Raw genomic sequence first — 12,612 nt, 5'->3', positions numbered from 1 at the left:
TCTCAAAGACCAGCTTTTAGTTTTATTGATGTTTGCTATTGTTTCCTTCATTTCTTTTTCATTTATTTCTGAACTGATCTTTATGATTTCTTTCCTTCTGCTAACTTTGGGGTTTTTTTGGTTCTTCTTTCTCTAATTGCTTTAGGTGTAAGTTTAGATTGTTCATTTGAGATGTTTCTTGTTTCTTGAGGTAGGATTGTATTGTTATAAACTTTCCTCTTAGAACTGCTTTTGCTGCATCCCATAGGTTTTGGGTCATCGTGTTTTCATTGTCATTTGTTTCTAGGTATTTTTTGATTTTCTCTTTGATTTCTTCAGTGATCTCTTGGTTATTAAGTAGTGTATTGTTTAGCCTCCATGTGTTTGTATTTTTTACAGATTTTTTTCTGTAATGTATATCTAGTCTTATAGCATTGTGGTCAGAAAATATACTTGATACTATTTCAATTTTCTTAAATTTACCAAGGCTTGATTTGTCACCCAAGATATGATCTATGCTGGATAATGTTCCATGAGCACTTGAGAAGAAAGTGTACTCTGTTGTTTTTGGATTGAATGTCCTATAAATAGCAATTAAGTCCATACTGTTTAATGTATCATTTAAAGCTTGTGTTTCCTTATTTATTTTCATTTTGGATGATCTGTCCATTGGTGAAAGTGGGGTGTTAAAGTCCGCTACTATGATTGTGTTATTGTTGATTTCCCCATTTATAGCTGTTAGCATTTTCCTTATACACTTTGGTACTCCCGTGTTGGGTGCATAAATATTTACAATTGTTATATCTTCTTGGATTCATCCCTTCCTCATTCTATAGTTTCCTTCTTTGTCTCTTGTAATAGTCTTTCTTTTATAGTCCATTTTGTCTGATATGAGAATTGCTACTCCAGCTTCCTTTTGATTTCCATTTGCATGGAATATCTTTTTCCATCCCCTCACTTTCAGTCTCTATGTGTCCCTAGGTCTGAAGTGGGTCTCTTTTAGACAGCGTATATACAGGTCTTGTTTTTGTATCCATTCAGCCAGTCTAAGTCTTTTGGTTGGCACATTTCATCCATTTACATTTAAGGTAGTTATCGATATGTGTGTTCCTATTTCCATTTGCTCAATTGTTTTTGGTTTGTTATTGTGGTCTTTTCCTTCTCTTGTGTTTCCTGCCTAGAGAAATTACTTTAGCATTTGTTGTAAAGCTGGTTTGGTGATGCAGAATTCTCTTTGCTTTTGCTTGTCTGTAAAGGTTTTAATTTCTCCATCGAATCTGAATGAGATCCTTGCTGGGTAGAGTAATCTTGGTTGTAGGTTTTTCCTTTCATCACTTTAAATATGTCCTGCCACTCCCTTCTGGCTTGCAGAGTTTCTGCTGAAAGATCAGCTGTTAACTTTATGGGGATTCCCTTGTATGTTATTTGTTGTTTTTCCCTTGCTGCTTTTAATATTTTTTCTTTGTATTTAATTTTTGATAGTTTGATTAATATGTGTCTTGGCATGTTTCTCCTTGGATTTATCCTGTATGGTACTCTCTGCCCTTCCTGGACTTGATTGACTATTTCCTGTCCCATAATAGGGAAATTTTCAACTATAATCTCTTCAAATATTTTCTCAGTCCCTTTCTTTTTCTTCTTCTGGGGCCCCTATAATTTGCATGTTTGTGCATTTAATGTTGTCCCAGATGTCTCTGAGACTGTTCTTAATTATTTTCGTTCTTTTCTTCTTTTTTCTGCTCTGCAGTAGTCATTTCCACTATTTTATCTTCCTGGTCATATATTCGTTCTTCTGCCTCAGTTATTCTGCTATTGATTCCTTCTAGAGAATTTTTCATTTCATTTATTGTGTTGCTCATCATTGTTTGTTTGCTCTTTAGTTCTTGTAGGTCCTTGTTAAATGTTTCTTGAATTTTCTCCATTCTATTTCCAAGATTTTGTATCATCTTTACTCTCATTACTGTGAACTCTTTTTCAGGGAGACTGCCTTTTTCCTCCTCATTTTTTTCATCTGGTGTGTTTTTACCTTGCCCCTTCTTCAGCTGTGTGTTTCTGTTTTCTCATTTGGTTAACTTACTGTGTTTGGGGTCTCCTTTTTTCAGGCTGCAGGTTCGTAGTTCCCGTTGTTTTTGGTGTCTGCCCCCAGTGGGTAAGGTTGGTTCAGTGGGTTGTGTAGGTTTCCTGGTGGAGGGGATTAGTGCCTGTGTTCTGGTGGATGAGGCTGGATCTTGTCTTTCTGGTTGGCAGGACCACGTCCGGTGGTGTGTTTTGTGATGTCTGTGACCCTATTATGATTTTAGACTTCGTCTCTGCTAATAGGTGTGGTTGCATTCCTGTCTTGCTAGTTGTATGGCATAGGGTGTCCAGCACTGTAGCTTGCTGGTCATTGAGTGGAACTGGGTCTTAGCACTGAGGTAGTGATCTCTGGGAGAGCTGTCACTGTTTGATATTACATGGAGCCAGGAGGTCTCTGGTGCACCAATGTCCTGAACTCAGCTCTCCCACCTCAGTGGCACAGGCCTGACACCTGGCTGGAGCACCAAAACCCTGTCATCCACCCAGCTCAGAAGAAAAGTGAGAAAAAAAGAAAGAAAGAAAAAAATAAAATAAAATACTAAAATAAAAAATAAAAAATATATTAAGATTAAAAAAATTAAAAAGTAATTTAAAAAAAGAAAAAAGAAAAAAGAAAGAAAGAAAGAAGAGAGCAACCAAACCAAAAAAGAAATCCACCAATGATAACAAGTGCTAAAAACTATATTAAAAAAAAAAAAAAAACAACAGAGAGAACCCTAGGACAAATCACACAAAGAAGCATATACATCACACTCAGAAAAAGAGAAAAAGGAAATATATATATATATCTACATTAAAAAAAAATGGAAGAGAGCAACCAAATCAATAAACAAATCTACCAATGATAATAAACTCTAAATACTAAACTAAGATAAACATAAAACCAGAAACAAATTAGGTGCAGAAAGCAAACCCCAAGTCTACAGTTTCTCTCAAAGTTCACGACCTCGATTTTCAGATGATTTGCTGTCTATTCAGGTATTCCACAGATGCAGGGTACATCAAGTTGACTGTGGAGATTTAATCCGCTGCTCCTGAGGCTGCTGGGAGAGATTTACCTTTCTCTTCTTTGTTCGCACAGCTCCCGGGGCTCAGCTTTGGATTTGGATCCGCCTCTGCGTGTAGGTCACCTGAGGGCGTCTGTTCTTCACTCAGACAGGACAGGGTTAAAGGAGCAGCTGATTCGGGGGCTCTGTCTCACTCAGGCCGGGGGGAGGGAGGGGTATGGAATGCGGGGCAAGCCTGCAGTGGCTGAGGCTGGCGTGACATTGAAACAGCCTGAGGCGCACCTTGTGTTCTCCCAGGGAAGTTGTCCCTTGATCACAGGGCCCTGGCAGTGGCAGGCTGCACAGCTCCCAGGAGGAGAGGTGTGGGTAGTGATCTGTGCTTGCACACAGGCCTCTTGGTGGCTGCAGCAGGAGCCTTAGCATTTCATGCCCGTCTCTGGTGTCCCTGCTGATAGCTGTGACTTGCGCCTGTCTCTGGAGCTCGTTTAGGTGGTGCTCTGAATCCTCTCTCCTCGTGCACCCTGAAACAGTTGTCTTGCCTCTTAGGCAGGTCCAGACTTTTTCCCAGTCTCCCTCCTGGCTAGCTGTGGCACACTAACCCCCTTCAGGCTGTGTTCACACAGCCTACCCCAGTCCTCTCTCTGAGATCTGACCTCCAAAACCGGAGCCTCAGCTCCCAGCCCCTACCCATCCAGCGGGTGAGCAGACAAGCCCCTCAGGCTCGTGAGTGCTGGTCAGCACTGATCTTCTGTGCAGGTATTTCTCTGCTTTGCCCTCTGCACCCCTATTTCTGCACTCTCCTCCACGGCTCTGAAGCTTCCCCTCCCGCCACCCCCCATCTCCACCAGTGAAGGGGCTTCCTGGTGTGTGGAAACATTTCCTCCTTCACAGCTCCCTCCCAGAGGTGCAGGTCCCATCCTTATTCTTTTGTCTCTGTTTTTTCTTTTTTCTTTTGCCCTACCCATGTACGTGGGGAGTTTCTTGCCTTTGGGGAAGTCTGACATCTTCTGCCAGCATTCAGTAGGCATTCTGTAGGAGTTGTTCCACATGTAGATGTATTTCTGATGTATTTGTGGGGAGGAAGGTTATCTCCACTTTTTACTCCTCTGCCATTTTGAAGGTCTCTGCAAGATATATTTTGAAAGTAGAGGCAATGGGATTTCCTTACAAAATGGATATAGGGTATTAAATGAAGAAAACAATCAGTAATGTCGCCAAGGTTTTTTTTTTTTTTTTTTTTTGCCAGACCAAATGGAGAGATAGAATTGCTATCAATTGAGAGGGAGGACACTGAGCAAGTTTGGGGCACAGAAGTAGCAGTTTATTTGAACAGGTGAAGGGTGAGATGTTATAAATTATCCAAATGGAGATGTTGAGGACACAGTTGGGTATACAGAGTCAGAGCTTGGGAAACAAATTTGGTAACCATCAGCATAAAGTTGGTATTTAAACCTATGAGACTAGATGAGATCATTAAGGGAGTGAGTGAAGATAGAGAAGAGAAGATCAAAGACTGAGCCCTGGGTTCTTCCATGTTATCAATCTGGAAAAGAGGAAGCCCAGCTAATGACACTGAGCAAGACTAACCTATGAGCTACAGGGAAAACCAAGATATAGAAACGTGAGCATTATTAAGGAATATGTAGTTAATATTCTCTTTGGGAACACTGGCATGCTTTTTTTTTGTCATTTTGTAAAGATTTTTATTATGAGCAGAGAGCTGTGGTTTTTGTTTTACAAGAAAGAGCATGAACTATGGAGGCCAAGATCCTGAATAAAATTGAAAAAAATTACCTCTAATCAACTATGTGATGCTGGTCAAGTGCTGTATTGTCTTTAACCCTCCATTTTTCATCTGCAAAATATAAATAATGGATATGTAAAATGTGTGCAAATAAGAAACTTTATTTTTATCAATTGACATAAAATATCCTATATCTTTCATTTCCCCTACATGCTATGAATAATTCCAATGTTTCTTTGTATTTTGACTTGCTTGTTGTAGTAGGAAAAATTATATGATTAATATGTTTTATAATTTCTTAATACATGTGTAACTTCTAGGGAAACTGTGCTTTCTCTTATTTAAAAGAAAAAAAAAAAAAAGTGTTTTGGTTCTTTACCCAAAGCCTTACACTTTTAGTTCTTACCTGTTCTGGCATATTATAACTTGTATAGTTTGTAACAGGTCTTTCTCTTTTGTTTCAAATGGAAATCAACTATTGTTGTGAAACATTCACAGACCTAGATTTCTTAATTTCTCAAAGTCCAATTTTGTACTAACATTCTGTAAATCACTGACTTTTAATAGCCTTAGAACAGAGCTTCCCCAGGAAGGAAAATATAAAACACCAGAGGCATGAGATCTGAAATCTTTTTATATCAACACCCAGTGTTTAGATCTGGCTCTGTTTAACATTCGATTGGTAGAATCCTATATACTAGAAAAGTAGGTAGTCAAACTCCTTCCCTTTTCCTCTCTCTGCCTCCATGCCCTATATAAACAAAACCAATATATTTCCTTCAAATCTCGTATGTTGGAGCTTTACCCATCCTTTAATGTCTGACAAAAATACCACTCTTTCTATAAAAACGTTCTCATCTAAATCCTTTGGAAATCTCTGATTATTACCATTTTATAATTATTATTATTTTTAATGGGGATATATGTATAATTATTTTTATAAACAGATTTTCTTGGACCATTTTATTAGATACTCAAAGATAGAGACTAGGCCTTATGTATACATTTACCTCATATCATTTAAATTTAGTGGTTACTCAAATATATGGGTTGATACAACAATAGCAGAATACACTTTTTTAAAAGCATTATGGAATATTCAGTAAGATAAACCATATCCTGAGTCATAAAACAAACCTCAACAAATGTAAGATACTTGTAATTTTTATAGTATGTTCTATGAAAATAAAAGAATCAAGCTAGAAATGAGTTTAGTCTCTAAAAAAGTTTCTATACTTGGAAATAGCCTAAATGATCCTTTGGTCAAGGAAGAAATCTCAAAGTAAATTAAAAATTCATAGAACTAAATAAAAATGAAAATACAACATATTAAAATATGTGAGATTCACCTAAAGCTTCTAATCAATAATGTAAAAATAAAATTTAAAAAGAATGACAAAAAGATAGGAAAAGAATAACAAAATATACCCAAAGCAAGAATAAGGAAGAAATAATAAAGACACAAGTAGAAATCAATACAATTGAAAACAGGAAAACAATAGAGAAAATCAATGAAAAAGAAGTTGTTTCTTTTGGAAAAAATTAAAATTGATAATGCTCTACTAAGACCAACAAAGAAAGCAACTAGCAAAGACATAAATTACTAATATTAAGAATGAAACAAGAAACATCACTACAGATCTTGTAGTCATTAAAAGCATAAGAGGAGACTACTACAAACAATTCTGCAGTCATAAATTCAATTTAGAAGAAATGGACAAATTCCTCAAAACCCACAAACTACTAAGGCTCAGTAAAGATGAAATAGTCAAACGAAATAATCTTATTACCTTTAAAGAAATTGAATTTGTAATTTAAAAGCTCTCCAAAAAGAAACCAGACCCAGATGTTTCACTGAAGATTTCTACCAAACAGTTAAAGAATACAATTTTATATAATCTCTTCCAGAATATAAAAGTGCGTAAAACATTTTCCAACACATTCTATAAGACTAGTATCAACATGATATCAAAACCAGACAAGGACAGCACAAAATAAAAAGGAAAGAAAGAGGAAAAATATCTACAGACCAGTATCTCCATGAGCTTACACATAAAAACGGTCAACAAAATATTAGAAAATTGAATCCAGAAAAGTATAAAAAAAATACATCATTACCAAGTGAAATCTATAACAGGTATGGAAGACTTCTTCAACATTTGAAAATCAATCAATTTAATTCACCATATCTATAAGCTGAAAAAGAAAAATCAAGTGACATATCAATTGACAAAGATAAAGCATTTTAGAAAATCCAACATTAATTCATGATAAAAACTCTAAGCATATTAGTAATAAAGTGGAATTACCTCAACCTGATGAAGAGCATCTACTAAAATTACCAGCTATCACCATGCATCAAGAGTGAAAGACTGCCTCCAACATAGATCACATGCTGGGCCACAAAGCAAACCTTGGTAGATTTAAGAAAATTGAAATCATATCAAGCATCTTTTATGACCACAACGCTATGAGATTAAAAATCAACTAAAAAAAAAAAAAAAACACTGCAAAAAACACAACCACATGGAGGCTGAACAATATGTTACTAAACAGCCAATGGATCACTGAAGAAATCAAAGAGGAAATTAAAAAAAAAATCCTAGAGACAAATGAAAATGAAAACAAGATGATCTAAAACCTATGGGGCACAGTAAAACCAGTTCTAAGAGGGAAGTTTATAGTGATACAAGCTTACCTTAGGAATAAGAAAAATCTCAAATAAACAACCTAAACTTACACCTAAAGCAAGTAGAGAAAGAAGAACAAACAAAACCCCATTAGTAGAAGGAAAGAAATCATAAAGATCAGAGCAGAAATAAATGAAAGATAGATTAAAAAAAAATCAATGAACCCCAAAACTGATTGTTTGAAAAGATAAATAAAATTGATAAACCTTTATCCAGAATCATCAAAAAAAAAAAGGGAGAGGGCCCAAATCAATAAAATCAGAATTGAAAAAAAAGTTACTACAACCAGCACCACAGAAATACAGAGAATCATAAGAGACTATTATGATCAACTATACACTGATAGAATGGGAAACCTAGAAGAAATGGACAAATACTTAGAAAGGTACAATCTCCTGAGACTGAATCAGAAAGAAATAGAAAGTATGAACAGACCAATTACCAGGACTGAAATTGAATCAGTAATTAAAAAACTCCCAACAAGTAAAAGTCCAGGATCAGATATATATATGTATCTGATATATATATAACCGAATCACTTTGAATCTCTTTGTTGGACACCTGAAAGTAATACAATATTGTAAATCAAATATACTTCAATAAAAATAAATTAATTAAAAACAGAGTGAGCTACCTGGGTTCTTCGGTGGGGCTAATGGCTGACTCTGGGAGGGCTCATGCTAAGGAGTACTTCCCAGAACTTCTGCTGCCTGTGTCCTTGTCCTCACGGTGAGACAGAGCCACCCCCCGCCTCTGCAGCAGACCCTCCAACACTAGCAGCCTCAAGACATTCAGAAGACAGTATTAAAGGAAATCATTAACAGCCTGTTACAAGAATGGAAATGTCCACGAACAAAAGATTACCTTAGAGCATATTTTATACTTTTACAGAATCCTCAATTTAATAACACATCTACATATGTCATCTATGCTCACTTGCTATGACAGATAGCTACGTTAGTGGAAGCTGACCATCATTTCCTAGTTCACTGGTTTAAAAAATTATCCCAGAAGAGGTTCAAACAATTGGTAGAGAGATTGCTGCAGTTTATTTCTTTACGCCTGTTTCCTGCAAAGCCTGAAGAATTTCCACCTATATCAAAGTGTTCCTGGTGGATCCCATCATCATCTAAAGTTGGCTTTACTTAATACTGCAAACAATTTGGTTCTTCCTCCCCTTATTCCTTATACTGATTTCTATAATTCTACATTGGATCATATTGATCTCATGGAAGAATACCACACCTGTCAGAGCTTTGGAAATTCTCAAAGCAAAGTCTGGTGGATAAAGTATCTAGAAGACAGAGACCTGATATGAATATGTTATTTCTAAATATGAAAGTAAGGCGGACACATCTGGTCAGCGATTCTCTTGATGAGTTAACCCGGAAAAGAGCAGACTTGAAAAAGAAGTTGAAAGTTACCTTTGTAGGGGAAGCTGGTTTGGGTATGGGCGGCTTGACTAAAGAATGGTTCCTTCTTCTAATTCACCAAATTTTTCATCCAGATTATGGCATGTTTACGTATTATAAGGATTCATACTGCCATTGGTTTAGCAGCTTTAAATGTGACAACTATTCTGAATTCCGATTGGTTGGAATTCTTATGGGACTAGCTGTTTATAACAGCATTGTTTTGGATATTCGTTTCCCCCCCTGCTGCTACAAGAAATTATTGAGCCCTCCCATCGTTCCTAAAGATCAAAATACGCCAGTGGGCATCTGCAGTGTTACCACTGACGACCTGTCAAATTATGCCTGAGTTGGCAGAAAAAACACAACCACATGGAGGCTGAACAATATGTTACTAAACAGCCAATGGATCACTGAAGAAATCAAAGATGGATTAAGTGAACTCCTGTCATATGAAGGCAATGTTGAGGAAGATTTCTATTCAACATTTCAGGTGTTTCAAGAAGAATTCGGAATAATTAAGTCCTATAATTTAAAGCCAGGTGGTGGTAAAATTCCAGTTACCAATCAAAATAGGAAAGAATATGTACAGCTTTATATTGACTTTCTTCTCAACAAATCCATGTATAAGCAGTTTGCTGCATTTTATTATGGATTTCACAGTGTGTGTGCTTCGAATGCCCTAATGCTGCTTCGTCCAGAAGAGGTTGAAATTCCGGTCTGTGGAAGTCCTGAACTGGATAAGCATGCCCTGCAGAGAAGTACTCAGTACGATGGCTATGCGAAAACCGACTTGACTATATGATACTTTTGGGATGTTGTGCTTGGATTTCCTCTTGATCTTCAAAAGAAGTTGCTACATTTTACCACAAGAAGTGACAGAGTACCTGTAGGAGGAATGGCTGATTTGAACTTTAAAATCTCATAGAATGAAACTTCTACTAACTGGTTGCCTGTGGCCCACACCTGCTTCAGTCAACTTTGCCTTCCCCCCTACAAGAACAAAAAGGACCTGAAACAGAAATTGATTATTGGAATTTCAAATTCAGAAGGTTTTGGATTTGAGTAACCTAGAAGACTTGAAATATATTTTATATGTAACATTCACTTCCCTCTTATTGTGCCTTTAAGCTTTTCATGTTTCTGTCTCAAAACACCTAGACAAAGCTCACCAACTTTAAAATACTGACTTTTTTTAAAATCAAATATGAAGTATGTTCAGTAGAGGCATGGTTTTCTAAAAATACAACACTACTTGAGTGAGAAAAAGACCAGATGGCAGAGACAGGTGTGGGTCTAGTCCCTCTTTTTTATAGCACTTTATCATTCTCCATAAGTAGTTTGTCACAGGTGTTCCACTGGGAAAGTATCGTGCAGTAAAGCATACACTGATGACAGAGTGGAGACCGGTGGCAGCTTGTGTGCTGTTAGCACACCATAGCAACACAGATAGCTACATTATCATTAATGTAAGGCATGTAGCCATATTTTCATATAGCAGTTAAACAACAGTATAATTGCAAATGCAATTTACAGGGTTTTTTGATATACTGGCTTTCGTCCTCTAAGATTCTTTTCAACCGTTGCTGAAAAGCACGTAAGTAACTACATAATAGCCTGAGAATAATGGGATTTTGATAGTGACATTTATTGCTAAATATTTATTTTTACAAAGTAAATTCAGGGTTTTAGATGTGTATACAGCTTTTACAAATCAATAAAGATGATTGTACAAGGGTGTAAAAAAAAAAGAGTGAAAAACTGAATATTTTCCCTCTAAAATTGGGATAAGGTGAGGATGTCTGTACTCACTACTCTTATTAAACTAGAAGTTCTAGTCAGTGCAATAGGGTGAGAAAAAAATTAAAGAAATAAATTGGCCCTATTTCCATATGATATGATTGTTTACATCAGAAATCTCAAGGAATATACAAAAAAATTCTTAGAACTATTAAGAGATTTCAACACAGTTGCAAGATTCATGAGTGACACATAAAAATCAATTATATCTGTATATACTAAGAAGCAATCCCACTACTGGGTATATACCCAGAGAAAACCATAACTCAAAAAGACACATGCACCCTAATGTTCATTGTGGCACTATTTACAATAGCTAGGTCATGGAAACAACCTAAATGCCCATTGACAGATGAATGGATAAAGAAGATGTGGTACACCCCAGTGTTCATTGTGGCACTATTTACAATAGCCAGGTCATGGAAACAACCTAAATGCCCATTGACAGATGAATGGATAAAGAAGATGTGGTACATATATACAATGGAAAATTACTCAGCCATAAAAAGGAATGAAATGGGGTCATTTATAGAGACATGGATGGACATAGAGACTGTCATACAGAGTGAAGTAAGTCAGAAAGAGAAAAACAAATATCATATATTAATGCATATATGTGGAATCTAGAAAAATGGTACAGATGAACCTGTTTGAAAGGCAGAAATAGAGACACAGACGTAGAGAACAAACATATGGGCACCAAGGGGGAAAAGGGGTATGGGATGAATTGGAAGATTGAGATTGACAAATACACACTAATATGTATAAAATAGATAACTAATGAGAACCCACTGTATAGCACAGGGGCTCCACTTCATTGTACAGTAGAAACTAATGCAACATTGTAAAACAACTATCTCCCAATTAAAAAAAAAAAAAAATCAAAAGAAACATGTAGAAATCAAAATTTAAAAAAAAAAAATTACAATTGTCCCCCCAAAATAAAATAGTCAGGTATAACTGTAATAATACATGTAAAGGACTTTTATCCTAAAAATCACAAAATGTTGATGAAAGAAATCAAAGAAGACCCTAATGGATTCATGATTTACAATTCATGTTCATGGATTGTAACACTGGACATTATAAAGATGTCAATTCTCTTTAAATTGTTCTATAGGTTTAATGCAATTCTGTAAAAAAAATGTGTCAAAGACATACTTGATCTTAGCCAATTTATACACTGTCCATATATACAGAGATTGACATTTTATCAGTATTTACAGGCATAAATTTTCACAATTTAACTCTCTTCATGTCATAAAATTTCTTCTCCCATTTCACATTGGTATGGTCTAAAAATTACTTTTAATTAACCTTTTGCTGGGTAGAAAGTGTTAAATGTCATTTGAGATTACGAAGCCTATAGATTTTGACTGATTTCCAATTTACAGCATTTTAAAAACTGTTATATAATATTTTCAATGCATAGATTTGTACACTTATTTCTTCAGCTTTTTAATTTAACAATAGTATGATTTACAGAAATGGGAGAGAGTTGTGAGCACTGAGAAGGTTCTTGGTTTTATTCCCAGCTTCAGATAGCAAATCTTGAAGTCATCTTCATGTGCTTTTATTCCACAGATGCTAAAGCTGTTTATTTTTAAATGTTTAGAGTCACGTCTTCTTCTGATCTTTAAAACTCACAATGATTAGGGAATCTAGATTTTGAAATAAAGTACGTCCAAGGATATGTCAATGGCATTAAATAAAATCTGAAACTGAGCTTTTTAGGACGACATCTCCTTACTCAGATCAGGATTTACTTCATTTTTTTTCTCCCTGTATTTGGTAGAATTGAAAGTATTATTGCTTCTTGGCTTGAATGAGGGAATGGCTTACATTTATCTAATACAATTTATTCTTACAAATGGTCTCAAAAGTGAGGTAATCAGACATTGAGG

General features: G+C 35.8%; 1 pseudogene; it reads left to right on the top strand.

The window, feature by feature from the left end:
- Positions 1–6,519: 6,519 nt before the first annotated feature.
- On the top strand, positions 6,520–9,977 carry LOC103004583 (probable E3 ubiquitin-protein ligase HECTD2; annotated as a pseudogene).
- The last annotated feature ends 2,635 nt before the right edge of the window (positions 9,978–12,612 follow it).

Source organism: Balaenoptera acutorostrata, chromosome 4 (assembly GCF_949987535.1).
Source record: "Balaenoptera acutorostrata chromosome 4, mBalAcu1.1, whole genome shotgun sequence".
NCBI lineage: Eukaryota > Metazoa > Chordata > Mammalia > Artiodactyla > Balaenopteridae > Balaenoptera > Balaenoptera acutorostrata.
Note: the sequence above shows the minus strand (reverse complement) of the source record. Positions and strands in the feature narration are given on the sequence as shown.